Source organism: Myotis nattereri (assembly GCF_964212035.1).
Source record: "Myotis nattereri genome assembly, chromosome: 6".
Lineage (NCBI taxonomy): Eukaryota > Metazoa > Chordata > Mammalia > Chiroptera > Vespertilionidae > Myotis > Myotis nattereri.
Genome location: NC_138081.1, coordinates 63946213 through 63958429, shown reverse-complemented (window position 1 = coordinate 63958429; position 12217 = coordinate 63946213).

Genomic DNA, 12217 nt, shown 5'->3' with positions numbered 1-12217 from the left:
TGGATTGTTTCTAGCTATTGGGATCTAAGGAGGGAGTCATAAGACACTGTTATTTCCACACTCTCACCCAAAGCTTTGGCCAAGTCCCAAAGTGGCTTACAAAGCATAGTATTTTGTAGAGGAACTCAGATTTATAAAATCAGGTTTCTGTGTATATTTGGGGAAAAGGCAATATGACCAGGAAGACAGCTCAAGGCATTTTTTAATCAAAATACCATTTTATTGTCTGAGTCTTCATCTGACTTGCTACTGATGCCACCACAGATGTCTTTTATTGGAATGAAAGACAGGGAGGTTTCCAGGAAATAATGGGCTAGGAACAGGGAGACACCGTGCCCTGGACTCCCTCATGATCACTAATGGGAATACAACTCTTTAGAAAAGCAACTAATCTGTCATAGGTATTCAGTTCAATAATAGTCATATTCGCCCAGCCAGCTTGGCTCAGTGGTTGAGCATCAACCTTTGAGCCAGGAGGTCATGGTTCGATTCCTGGTCGGGGCACATGCCTGGGTTGCGGGCTCTATCTCCAGTGTGGGGCATGCAGGAGGCAGCCGATCAATGATTCTCTCTCATCATTGATGTTTCTATCGCTCTCTCCCTCTCCCTTCCTCTCTGAAGTCAGTGGGAATATATTTTTAAAAATAATAATACTCATATTCTTTGAAAAAAGGATAATACGACCTGCTCTGATTACCCAATGGAAGCTTTATGAATGGGAATGAGAATGAATACAAATATCAAAGCACAGCGGAGCAGACTAGCGCGGTGCAAAGCCGACTAGCAAGGAAAGAGCAGAACAGAGCTGTCTAGCCAAGAGGGGCCTGGCCCCAGGGCCACCTCACAGGCATGCTGTTTTCATAGCTGTGCTGTATTACAATTGAGCTATTTTGCACTGAATAAAGTTTCCTTCTTGATGACAAAAGAAAATTATAGGCCAATACCCCTGATGAATGTAGATGCAAAATATCCTTAACAAAATCTTAGCAAGTCAAATTGAGAAATATATTAAAAAGATTATACATGATAAGCAAGTGGGATTTATCCCAATAATCAAGGATGGTTCAACATCCGCAAATCAATGATACACCACATTAACAAAATGAATAAAAATCATATGATCATTTCAGTGGGATGCAAAAAAATTGGCAAAATACATTATCCATTCATGATTTTTTTTAAAGTGGATATAGAGGGAAAGTACCTCAATATAACATGACAAGCCCATAGCTAACGTCATACTCAGTGGTGAAAAAAACAAAAGCTCTTCCTGTAAGATCAGGAAAAAGACTAGGATGCTCACGCTGGTCACTTTTACCCGACATACTATTGGAAGTCCTAGCCAGAGCTATTAGGCAAGAAAAAGAAATAACAGGCATCCAACTCAAAAAGGAATAAGGAAAACCGTATCTATTTGCAGGTGACATATACATGCAGAAAACACTAAATTGATGAGACTTTAGCTAGACTCGCCAAGGAAAAAAGAGAACTCAAGTCAGAAAGAATAAGCGTTTCAACTGTTACCTAAGAAATACAAAAACTTCCCAACATTTAATGAATGAACTCAGTAAAGTTACAGGATGCAAAATTAATATACAGAAATCCGTTGCATTTCTATGCACTAATGAACTGTCAGAAAGAGAAATTAGGCAAACAATCCCATTTATAATAGCATCAAAAATAAAATACCTATGAATAAATTTAACCAAGGAGGTAAAAGCCCTGTACTCTAAAAATTATAAGATACTGATGAAAGAAACTGAAGAAGATACAAATAAATGGAAAGATATTCCCTGCTCATGGGTTGAAAGAATATTAAAATGTTCATACTACTCAAAGCAACCTACAAATTCAATGCAATCTCTATCAAAATTCCAATGGACTTTTCACAGAATTAGAAAAACAATTCTAAAATGTGTATGGAACTATAAGACCCTAAGTAGCCAAAGCAATCTTGAGAAAGAACATCTGGAGGCATCATGCTCCCTGATTTCAAACTAATATAACAAAGTTATAATCAAAATAGTAGGGTATCGGCATAAAAACAGACACACAGATCAATGGAACAGTAGAGTCCAAAAATAAACCCATCCATATAAGGTCAATTTATGACAAAGGGATAGTCTCTTCAATAAACCGTGTTGGGAAAACTGAACAGCAGCATGCAAAGAAATGAAACTGGACCAAAGACTTAATGTAACACCTGAAACCATCAGACGCCTACAAGAAAATACAGGCACTAAGCTCCCTCACATTGGTCTTAGCGATGATTTTTGGATTTGACATCAAAATCATAGGCAACAAAAGTAAAAATACTCAAGTGGAACTACATCAGACTAAAAAGATTTTGTACAGCAAAGGAAACCATCAACAAAATGAAAAAACCACCTACCAAATGGTAGAAAATATTTACAAATCAAAAATACGATAATAGGTTAATATGCAAAACATATAAAGAACTCATACAACTCAATGGCAAGAAAATGATCCTATTAAAAAATGGGCAGAGGATTTACAAAGACATATGAAAAGACACATGAAAAGATACTCAACATCACGAATCATCAGGGGAATGCAAATTGAAACCACAATGAGATACCACTTCACACCTATTGGAACGGCTATTATCAAAAAGAAAATAATTAACAAGTATTGGTGAGGATAAGGAGAAAAGGAAATGCTTGGACACTGTTGGTGGGAATGTAAATTGGTGCAGCCACTATGGAAAACAGTATGGAGGTTCCTCAAAAAAAAAAAAAAAAATAGAACTACCATATGACCCAGAGATTCCACTTCTGGGTATTTATCTGAAGGAAACAAAATCACTTTCTCAGAAAGATATCTGATTCCCACCTTCCCTGCATTACACACCATGGTCAAGATACAGAAAACAGCCTATGTACCCTCAACATATGAATGGATAAAGAAAATGTAGTTTATATGAACAATGGAATATTAGCTATAACAAAGAAAGCCTTCCATTTGTGACTGCATGGATGGGCCTTGAGGGCATTATGCTAAGTGAAATAAGTCAGACAGAGAAAGACAGTATATCACATATGTGGAATCCAGAAAAAGAAAAAATGAATCTATTAATACAGAGAACAGCTCAGTGGGTTGCCAGAGATGGGTAAAATGGGTGAAGGGAACTAAAAAGTATATGCTTCCAGGTATGCGTCCTGGAGATGTAAAGTACAGTATGATGACTGTAAGTTATCCATACTATGTTGTATATTTGAAAGTTGCTAAGACAGTAAAAGTTCTCATGAGAAGAAAGAAAATTTTATAACTACATGTGGTGTTGGCTATTCAGTAAACCTACTGTGATCATTTCACAGAACATGTTGTACATCTGAAACTAATACAATGTTATATGTTAATTCTATCTCAATAAAAATAAAGCAAGCAGAGGATATTTATATTCATTTTATATAAACACATTTTTATAGACACAGTTATCTCTAAAAGATGCACAAAAATAACAAGAGTGGCTGCCTTCATGAGGCTTGGGGTAAGGATCATGGGTAAGATTTATCTTTTAATTTACCTTTGTACTATTTGAGTTTATTATGTACTACATGCATATATTATCCATAATTTGTGTGTTCTTGCGGACTCATTTTTTGTTGCCAGTGGATTCCAATTATATTAGCTACTTGGTCAGGTCCAGGGAGCGCAACCTTTGCAGGTGCCTGAGCAGAGCGCGCCCAGGCCAGGAGTGGGAGGCCCCAGCCACGCATCTTCCTACTGACTTGCCGGGACAACTAAGTGTCCTTGTGACTCCATAGCCTTGTTAACTTAGGGGTGCGGGTGGGGGTGGGGGTCCCACCTGGCCTTCCCAGCCACAATAGTTATAAAAACTCGTATTGCTTCCCTTTGGTAGGTGGTTTCTTTTACTAAACTAGTGAGCACTATTTTCTGATTAAAATTTCCCACTTTTGCCCTAATCGGTTTGGCTCAGTGGATAGAGCGTCAGCCTACGGACTGAGGGGTCCTGGGTTCGATTCCGGTCAAGGGCATGTACCTTGGTTGCAGGCACATCCCCAGTGGGAGATGTGCAGGAGGCAGCTGATCGATGTTTCTCTCTCATCGATGTTTCAAACTCTGTATCCCTCTCCCTTCCTCTCTGTAAAAAAATAAATAAATAAATCAAAATACATTTTAAAAAAAAATAACATTTCCCACTTTTGACTGCTATATATTTTTTCTCCGGCCAAGTAATTTTGAAATAATAATCATAGCGATAGTACTTAACATTTATCGCATACTTAATATGTGTATTAGTTTGCCGCCATTTTAAAAAGTGCCATAGACTGGATGACTTGAGCAACTAAAATCTTCCAAAATTCTGAAGCGAGAAGTCTGAGATCAAGGCATTGGAGGGCTGGTTCCCTCTGCGCCTCGCTCCTTGGCTTGTGTGTAGATGGCTGTCTTCTCCCTGCGTCTTGTGTGTCCAGATTCCTCTTCTTATTAGGACACCAGTCATACTGGATTAGGATCCATTCTAAGGACCTCATTTTGGCTTCCTTGCCTCTTTGAAGACCCTATCTCCAAATAGTCACAGTCTGGGACACTCGGGTCTAAGATTTCAACATATGAATGGGGGGGAGGGGTGCCAAGGGGTCACAGTTCAGTCCGTAACAGTATGAGGCAATATGCTAAGTGCTTTACAAGCGTTATCTCACTCAGTCTCACTCCCTACGCCATGAAAGGAAACCGGTACACAGAGAAATTAGGTTGTGTGGTGAAGGTAGTAGGCAGCAGAGTCAGAATTAGAATCTAGGCTGACAGACTCCAGATCCCACTCTTAACCAGCACACCACACAGGAGTTTACGTGTGTCCTACTGGGTCCATTAGTTTCCCAAAGGACAGGGAATGAAACAGCTGCTGTAGTGAGCAAATCAAAAAGTCCCCCCCCCAAAAAAGAAGTTCCACTCCCCTCCCCCCCCCCGAAAAAAAGTTCCTCTCCCAAACCAAGATCTTTTCTAGTGGAGGTCGCAGAGGGGCCCCAGCCAGTCCTCAAGTCGGTCCTGGTGAACCACAGCCTCTAACCCCATCCTTCCGGCCCAGGGAACCCTTAGGAGTAGGTGGTGTGGTCACTCCACTCCAACCAGATGCATGGAAAATGAAGCGGGAGTGAACAATGAACCAAGCCCCTGCATCCTCACGGAGAGTGTTGGGGACCCTTGGAGAGCACAATTACACTTGAAACCCTATCATTTCTGGCCCATGCCAAGGCTTCTGGAGTTTTGTATATAGGAGCCAGAAGAGCCCAAACTTTGCCCAGAGTCCCTGGCATAAGGCAAAGGTGCGAAAGGATCCCTGCCCAGGGTGAAGTGCATGGCTATCAACTCAGGTTACTGAGCGCACAGAGGGCAGCAGTCAAATAAGGACAGCTGGAGTGTCATTTATAACTGCTCAGATAAGACAAGGTGAATGTGGCCCTTTAGTTTCCTCAGCTTAAACTTTCCTGTTAAAAATATCTTCCCAGCCCTAGCTGGTTTGGCTCAGTGGATAGAGTGTCAGCCTGCGGACTGAAGGGTCCCCGGTTCGAGTCTGGTCAAGGGCACATGCCAGGATTGCAGGCTCGATCCCCAGTAGGGAGCTTGCAGGAGGCAGCTGATCAATGATTCTCATCATTGATGTTTCTCTCCTTTTCCCTTCCTCTCTGAAATCAATAAATATATATATAAGTGAATAAAAATACCTTCCCAAAACTCCAGTGAAGTGTGAAGGGGTTGGGAGGTTGTTGTACACCTGAATCTTGCTCCAAATTAGAAGCATTTAACCAGATTATCACTATAATTGTTTTAAATAAGATTTTTTAAAAATAGGGCTGCGGTTACTAGCAATGGCTTTCAGCTGCAGGCCCGGCACTGCCGGAAGAAGCATCATCTTAGTTCCTGCAGTTCTGAGACCCTCCTTCCTATTCTGCAACACAGACATATCTGTAGTCATCTTAACTAGGGAATTATTATTCAAGTAAAACATTACTAAGATCTCCAGCTGGTAAAAGCCTCTTCGGTGGACTTGTCAGTTTAGAAATTAGATCATAAATGTAAGAGAAGCTGTGTGGGGAGGCAGGGGGCTTAGTTGGAAAGTTTGTGAAAAGGGAATTCCGAAAGGTCGGAACCTCCGGGGGCAGCTGGCTGAAGGTGACCACCCTGCCTTGACTTTTCCAAACAAGTCTGAGCCCCGGGTGTTTACTGGAATCTTTATGCTTAGTCTTTAGACATCCTTGCTTAAAGGACACTGAGGCACGTGTGTCTTCTCATGGCTACTTACCCTGCTGATAGTATCTAAAGGTTAATTTTAGTTCAAGCTGTTGTTACAATAAAAGCCTAAGGAGATAGGCCAATGGGACTGTTTCGTTTCTCTAGCCAGGTAGTCCCTTAGCCCTCTTTTTCATAGAAACGTATGTCAGAGTAATCATTCCTCCGCCGCTCAGGGTCTGCTGGTCAGCCCGGCAAAGCTGAAGGGCCAAAGGTGTTAGATGTCATGGCTAAAATATCTGTGAAGTGAAAATAAAACACTATTCACATTTTAGGAACCCCATACAACCATCACATTCATTTTGGAGCACTCACAATCTCAAATCTGGAAATACTCCTGACTAATTTCTGGTGAGACACCAAATTAATTTTTAAACACCCATGAAATGAGACACAAATCTTATGTTAAACCAGCATCAGTGTTTATTTATATCAACATTTTATTCAAACACGCTTTTACACTGTACAAAGTCATGTAAACAATGAGCAGTCTTAAATCCAGACGTAATAAATCTACAAGACCACCCCTGCCCACTAAGCCCCACCAAAAGTCAAAATTGATCAGCGAAAGCCTATCTAGAAGGGCAACCCCCAAAAGGCCCGGGTTTGGTTTCAGTTTGAGCAGGTGTCAGACAGCATTGATTACCTCCTATACTGACCAAGCCGCAGCGGAGCTGGCAGGAAACAGTTTACCTTCGGAGAAAGCGCACAAAACTGGAAGCATCTACAGAAACCGCATGACTTAACAGGGCTGTAAGGGAGTCTTTAAAAACCACTGCAACTAGCAGAGGCCCCAGTGCTCTGCACTGATGAAAGCAGTGTGCTCAGCCTCGAAGGCACAGTGCAGTGACTGGGGGTACTTCATCCATCATCGGGCTCCCCCCAGGCCAATCAAACTCTTAAGTAATAATGCTGGGCATCATCAGTTTTGAACATGCCCAGGTGACCCTAACAGCCGTCAGGGTTAAAAACCACTTGAGCAAAGACTTATCACCTGACCACAGAACAAAAATGTGTGTTGCAATCACAGTTCTCCCGTGGCCCTTCCTCCTCCTGGAGGGTGTACAGAAGCAAAATGTCCCTTTGTCCCGCTCCAGATGACAAAGCACTTCCCATATCACCCTCGGGAGACACTTTGCACCCAAGATAAATCAAATGTAACCGGGCCATCTAATTGGTTCCTATCTCAAACACAATAAAACCTCAACCATTTCCCCGAAGCCCGGATCCCTAGCAAAGCAGTTTTATCCCCGGTGTTTGCTGTGCTGACGCCTGGAGACTCGTCACGACTTTTGTGAATCTGCTAACCGCGTGGGAAAGTGACTGCTTGTCCACCATGAACAGACTAATGTGAACCTGGGAATCTTGGGAGGTCTGGCTTTCCTCCTGGAAATACTGTGTTTTTATTTGGCATGGAGACTCTGTTACCAACACTGTATTGTATATTTGAAAGTTGCTAAGGCAGTAAAAGTACTCTTTGCAGGTAAACGTGTCCCTTCCTAAGAGCTCCTACCTCTTGAGTCTATCTTCACCAAGGGCCAAGGTCCAAAGAGTGCCTGGACTCGGAACTGGGCAGCTCCTCCGCGGAGTAGAAAGTTCTCTGCGGGTGATAACGTAAAAGGGCTGAGGAAGGAGAACCTGCTCAGGGAGCCCGCAGGTGTGACTCCATGCAGTGCACCATGCCCACGGCCTTCGTACTGAACACGTCCCCGCTGGGATCAGACTCAGCCATGGAGGCTTCACGAGCAGGTTTTCACTATGATCACCTCAACTGCACTGGGCTAAGGAATTTTCACAAAACTCTAAAGGGTGACCTCAACGATTACATGTAAAAATCCTAGACATGAAGAGACACAAACACACACCAGGGAAACAGGAGCTCACTACTTCACTGCCTTTTCTGAAACTACATAAAACCTGTTACATCCAAACGTACTGGCTCTTCAGCTAACAGAGTTGTGACAGCAAATCTTCCTTGAAAGCTTGGTGGAGGCGAGGATCTCATCGGCCTTTTCCTCAGTTATATTCCCAGGGTGATTGCTAAGCACACTGTGTGCTCAGTAGATATCTGTTAAATGGCTGAAAGGTGTGGACTTGGAAATCTTTCTGGTCCACAGAGTTTAGAGCTGTAATACAAACTGGGAACCCTTTTGTATCTCACTCATGCCACCCTATTAGGACAGAGCTATTTTCCTTGGTAAAAAAATCAAACAGTCCACTACTCACCTTCTCTAAGAAGGTTAAGTTCTGCAATTGGGTGTGATTTTTTCCAATTCCTTTTCAAAACATGAAACAGACCACCACTGCCAGTGCCTGACAATGTGCATCCCGCTCAGGCGTCCACTAGCCAGTATTCGCTAAGCCCAGGGGCACAGCTGCTGGGAGAAAGAGGTACAGAGCCAGCAGCCTGGCCCCAGCACGGGCCCCGCTCCTGAGGGCTCCAGGCCCAGTCCAGCCCATGGTTTCCCGACTGCACACCACCTGATTCCAAGGTGGCCAGAGGTTACACATAAAGGGCACACAGCACAAGACCGCTGGTTTAGCAGAAAACTGGGACCAAAACTCCAAAATACATGATAATGACACTGGTATGCCAAGGCCGGGAGCGAAGTTCGTTCATTCTTCGTCTCCAGTGCTTAGCACAAAAGTACGCTCTCAAGTCCTTGCCCAAGGGCAACAAAAACCGGAAGCAGAGATAACAAAACTCTGAGGTAGATGCCTAACATAACCTTTTTTTTAGTTTAATTACACAGTACATGAGCGATACTGAGATGATTTTAATGGGCCAAAAAAGTCTGCCTAGAGCAGTGATGGCGAACCTATGGCACACGTGTCAGAGATGACATGAGAACTCATTTTTTTGGTTGATTTTTCTTTGTCAAATGGCATTTAAATATATAAAAAAAATATAAAAAAAAATATAAATCTTTGTTTTACTATGGTTGCAAATATCAAAAAAATTCTACATGTGACACGGCACCAGTTAAGTTAGGGTTTTTCAAAATGTTGACACGCCGAGCTCAAAAGGTTTGCCATCACTGGCCTAGAGTTTGAAGCAATACTAACAAAAGTCGGTTTCTCTATCCTCTTCCAATAGCAGGTCTCTTCTGGAAAAACTGGATTAGTACAATAGCTAAGCCAAATAATAAAAGAAAGCACCCCCAAAAAATTTAAAAATAAAATTATCATATGTCCAGCAATTTCACTTGTGGGGATATACCCAAAAGAATTGAAAGCAGAGATTCAGATATTTGCACATCAATGTTCATAGCCGCATTACTCACAATTGCCAAAAGTGAAAATCACCCATGTGTCCATCAACAGATAAGTGGATAAACAACATATACATAAAATGAAATAATATTCAGACTTAGAAAGGAAATTTTAACATACTACAACATGAATAAACCTTGAAGACATTACAATGAGTGAAGTAAGCCAGTCATCAAAGGGCAAATACTGTATGATTCCACACATATGAAGTACTCAGAGTAATCAAATTCGTAACGACAAGAAGTAGAATTAGTGGGGTGATCACACTGTAAGGTATAAAAATATTGAATCACTATATTATAACTACTAATTAAATACCACTGGTCTTTCAGATTTAAAAAAAAGAAAAAAATTTCAGCCCTAGCCAGTTTTCTCAGTGGTTAGAGTGTCAGTCTGTGAACCACAGTGTTCAATTCCTGGTCAAAGGCATGTACCTCGGTTGCAGGCTCAATCCCTGGCTCCAATTGGAGCACATTCAAGGCAACCAGTCAATGTGCCTCTCTCATATCGATGTCTCTCTCCTCATGCCCCCACTTCCTCCCTCTCTTCCACTATCTCTAAAAATCAATGGAAAAATATCCTTGGGTGAGGATTAAAAGAAAAAAAAATTCATAAGACAGAAAGTAGAATGAGGTTGTCATGGGCTGGGGGAGAGTGGCATGGAGAGTTATTGTTTAATGCAGTGGTCGCCAACCTTTCGGACCTCACGGACCATCAGTGGTCTGCGGACCACAGCTGGCGACTGCTGCTTTAACAGGTACAGATTCAGAACACATGAAAAGTGTTCTGTGGGTGATGGCTGTGATGGCTGCACAAGAATGTGAATGTAATTAATGCCACTTAACTATCCACTTAATAATGGTTAAAATGATAAATTTTGTTACGTATATTTTATCTCAGTTAAAAATAAACTGTTTAAAGCATCTTATAAACTCCACAAGTTTAAACTCAGAAGCTAAAAAGCCCAACCCCTGAAGCTACTCATGTCATTGAACAACTTCAAAATGTTTCTCCAGGCCATCCATTGACTAACATAACCAAATGCATCAAAGGCAAGCTGCAATACATTCCGAAACCAGGCACAAACAGCATTCTGCAATTTAAAATATAAGCCAAAGGGAAGACATTAAAACAATACACAAGAATTAACAGCCACAGTGCAAAAAGCTAGGGGATCACCTCTGAAAGAATTTTAAAAATAAACAGGGCAGGAATAGAGGACAAGAGAGGACATAAGGTAACCACAGAAAAATGTTGGAAAATAAAGAACAATTCTCCTTGACTGTAAAAGTTGTGTTATAAAACCTTAAACAGTAGATATGAACCTGTTTATAACTAAATAAAAATCCAACTCAAGTTCAACCTAATTCAGATGCCAATTAGCCAAAGTGCATTGAGGGAAAGAGCTTAGGCCCTAGCCCAGCCGTGGGCAAACTACGGCCCGCGGGCCGGATCTGCCCGTTTGAAATGAATAAAACTAAAAAAAAAAAGACCGTACCCTTTTATGTAATGATGTTTACTTTGAATTTATATTAGTTCACACAAACACTCCATCCATGCTTTTGTTCCGGCCCTCCGGTCCAGTTTAAGAACCCATTGTGGCCCTCGAGTCAAAAAGTTTGCCCACCCCTGCCCTAGCCGGTTTGGCTCAGTAATTAGAGCATCGGCCTCCAGACTGAAGGGTCCCAGATTTGATTCCAGTCAAGGGCATGTACCTCGGTTGCAGGCTTGACCCTCAGCCCTGGTGGGGGTGCATGTGGGAGGCAACCTATCAATGTGCCTCTCGCACATTGAAGTTTCTGTCTCTCCCTCTCCCTTCCACTCTCTCTAAAAATCAATGGAAAAATACTCTCAGGGGAGGATTTTAAAAAAAAAGAACTGATTATTAAGATGAATGCTAATTCTTGGAATTGTACTAAGTCTTATTCTTCCAATATGGAAATACATTATCAAACTTTAACAATGCCTATAACCTCAGATGGCCATTCACATTTTGGTTTGTGCAACTCTAGTGAATTTTCCAGTGTGGATTTCTAAATTTTCTGCTATGTTCTTACTATCTTCCTTCTCTCCCTGAGCTGCATCTTCTACTGTCTAAATTCCAATAACCCAAGGAAGGGCAATAAATAGAGCAGAGGTTATCTCCAAGTTCCAGCTAAGAGAAAAGTGCAGTGTAAAAAGAGCAAGAAGCATGGGTTTTCACTCTTCATTTCTCCACCAGCCCTCTCCAAAACTGTTAGATTATTACTATAAACTAATATATTGGCAGGTATATAAGGTGAACGGGCAGTGGTCAAGAAAAGCACTATAATTCACTTAAGAAAAAAACAAAGGCAAATTTATATACTTAAGAGAAAGCAAACATACTGCAATCAGGTAGAAATTATTATGTTATTCAACATAAAACTGAGTAAAGAGAAGTGAACAAAATCTGTCATCAATGCCAGTAATTTTTCAAAGGATGGCCCGCACCAGCTTTGCCACACTCTGTATATAAAGTACCCTGTGATCCTTAACTCCTAGGCCACCAAGCCACTTTCTCATCATTACTTTGATTTCCTAGGTATTTCAAACTCAGGAAGAGCGAGCCCTGGAGAGGGAATACAAGTATCCCAACCCCTGGGAGCGGTGCCTGACTGCAAGTGGAACTAGCGGCCGGTTTACAGTGCTC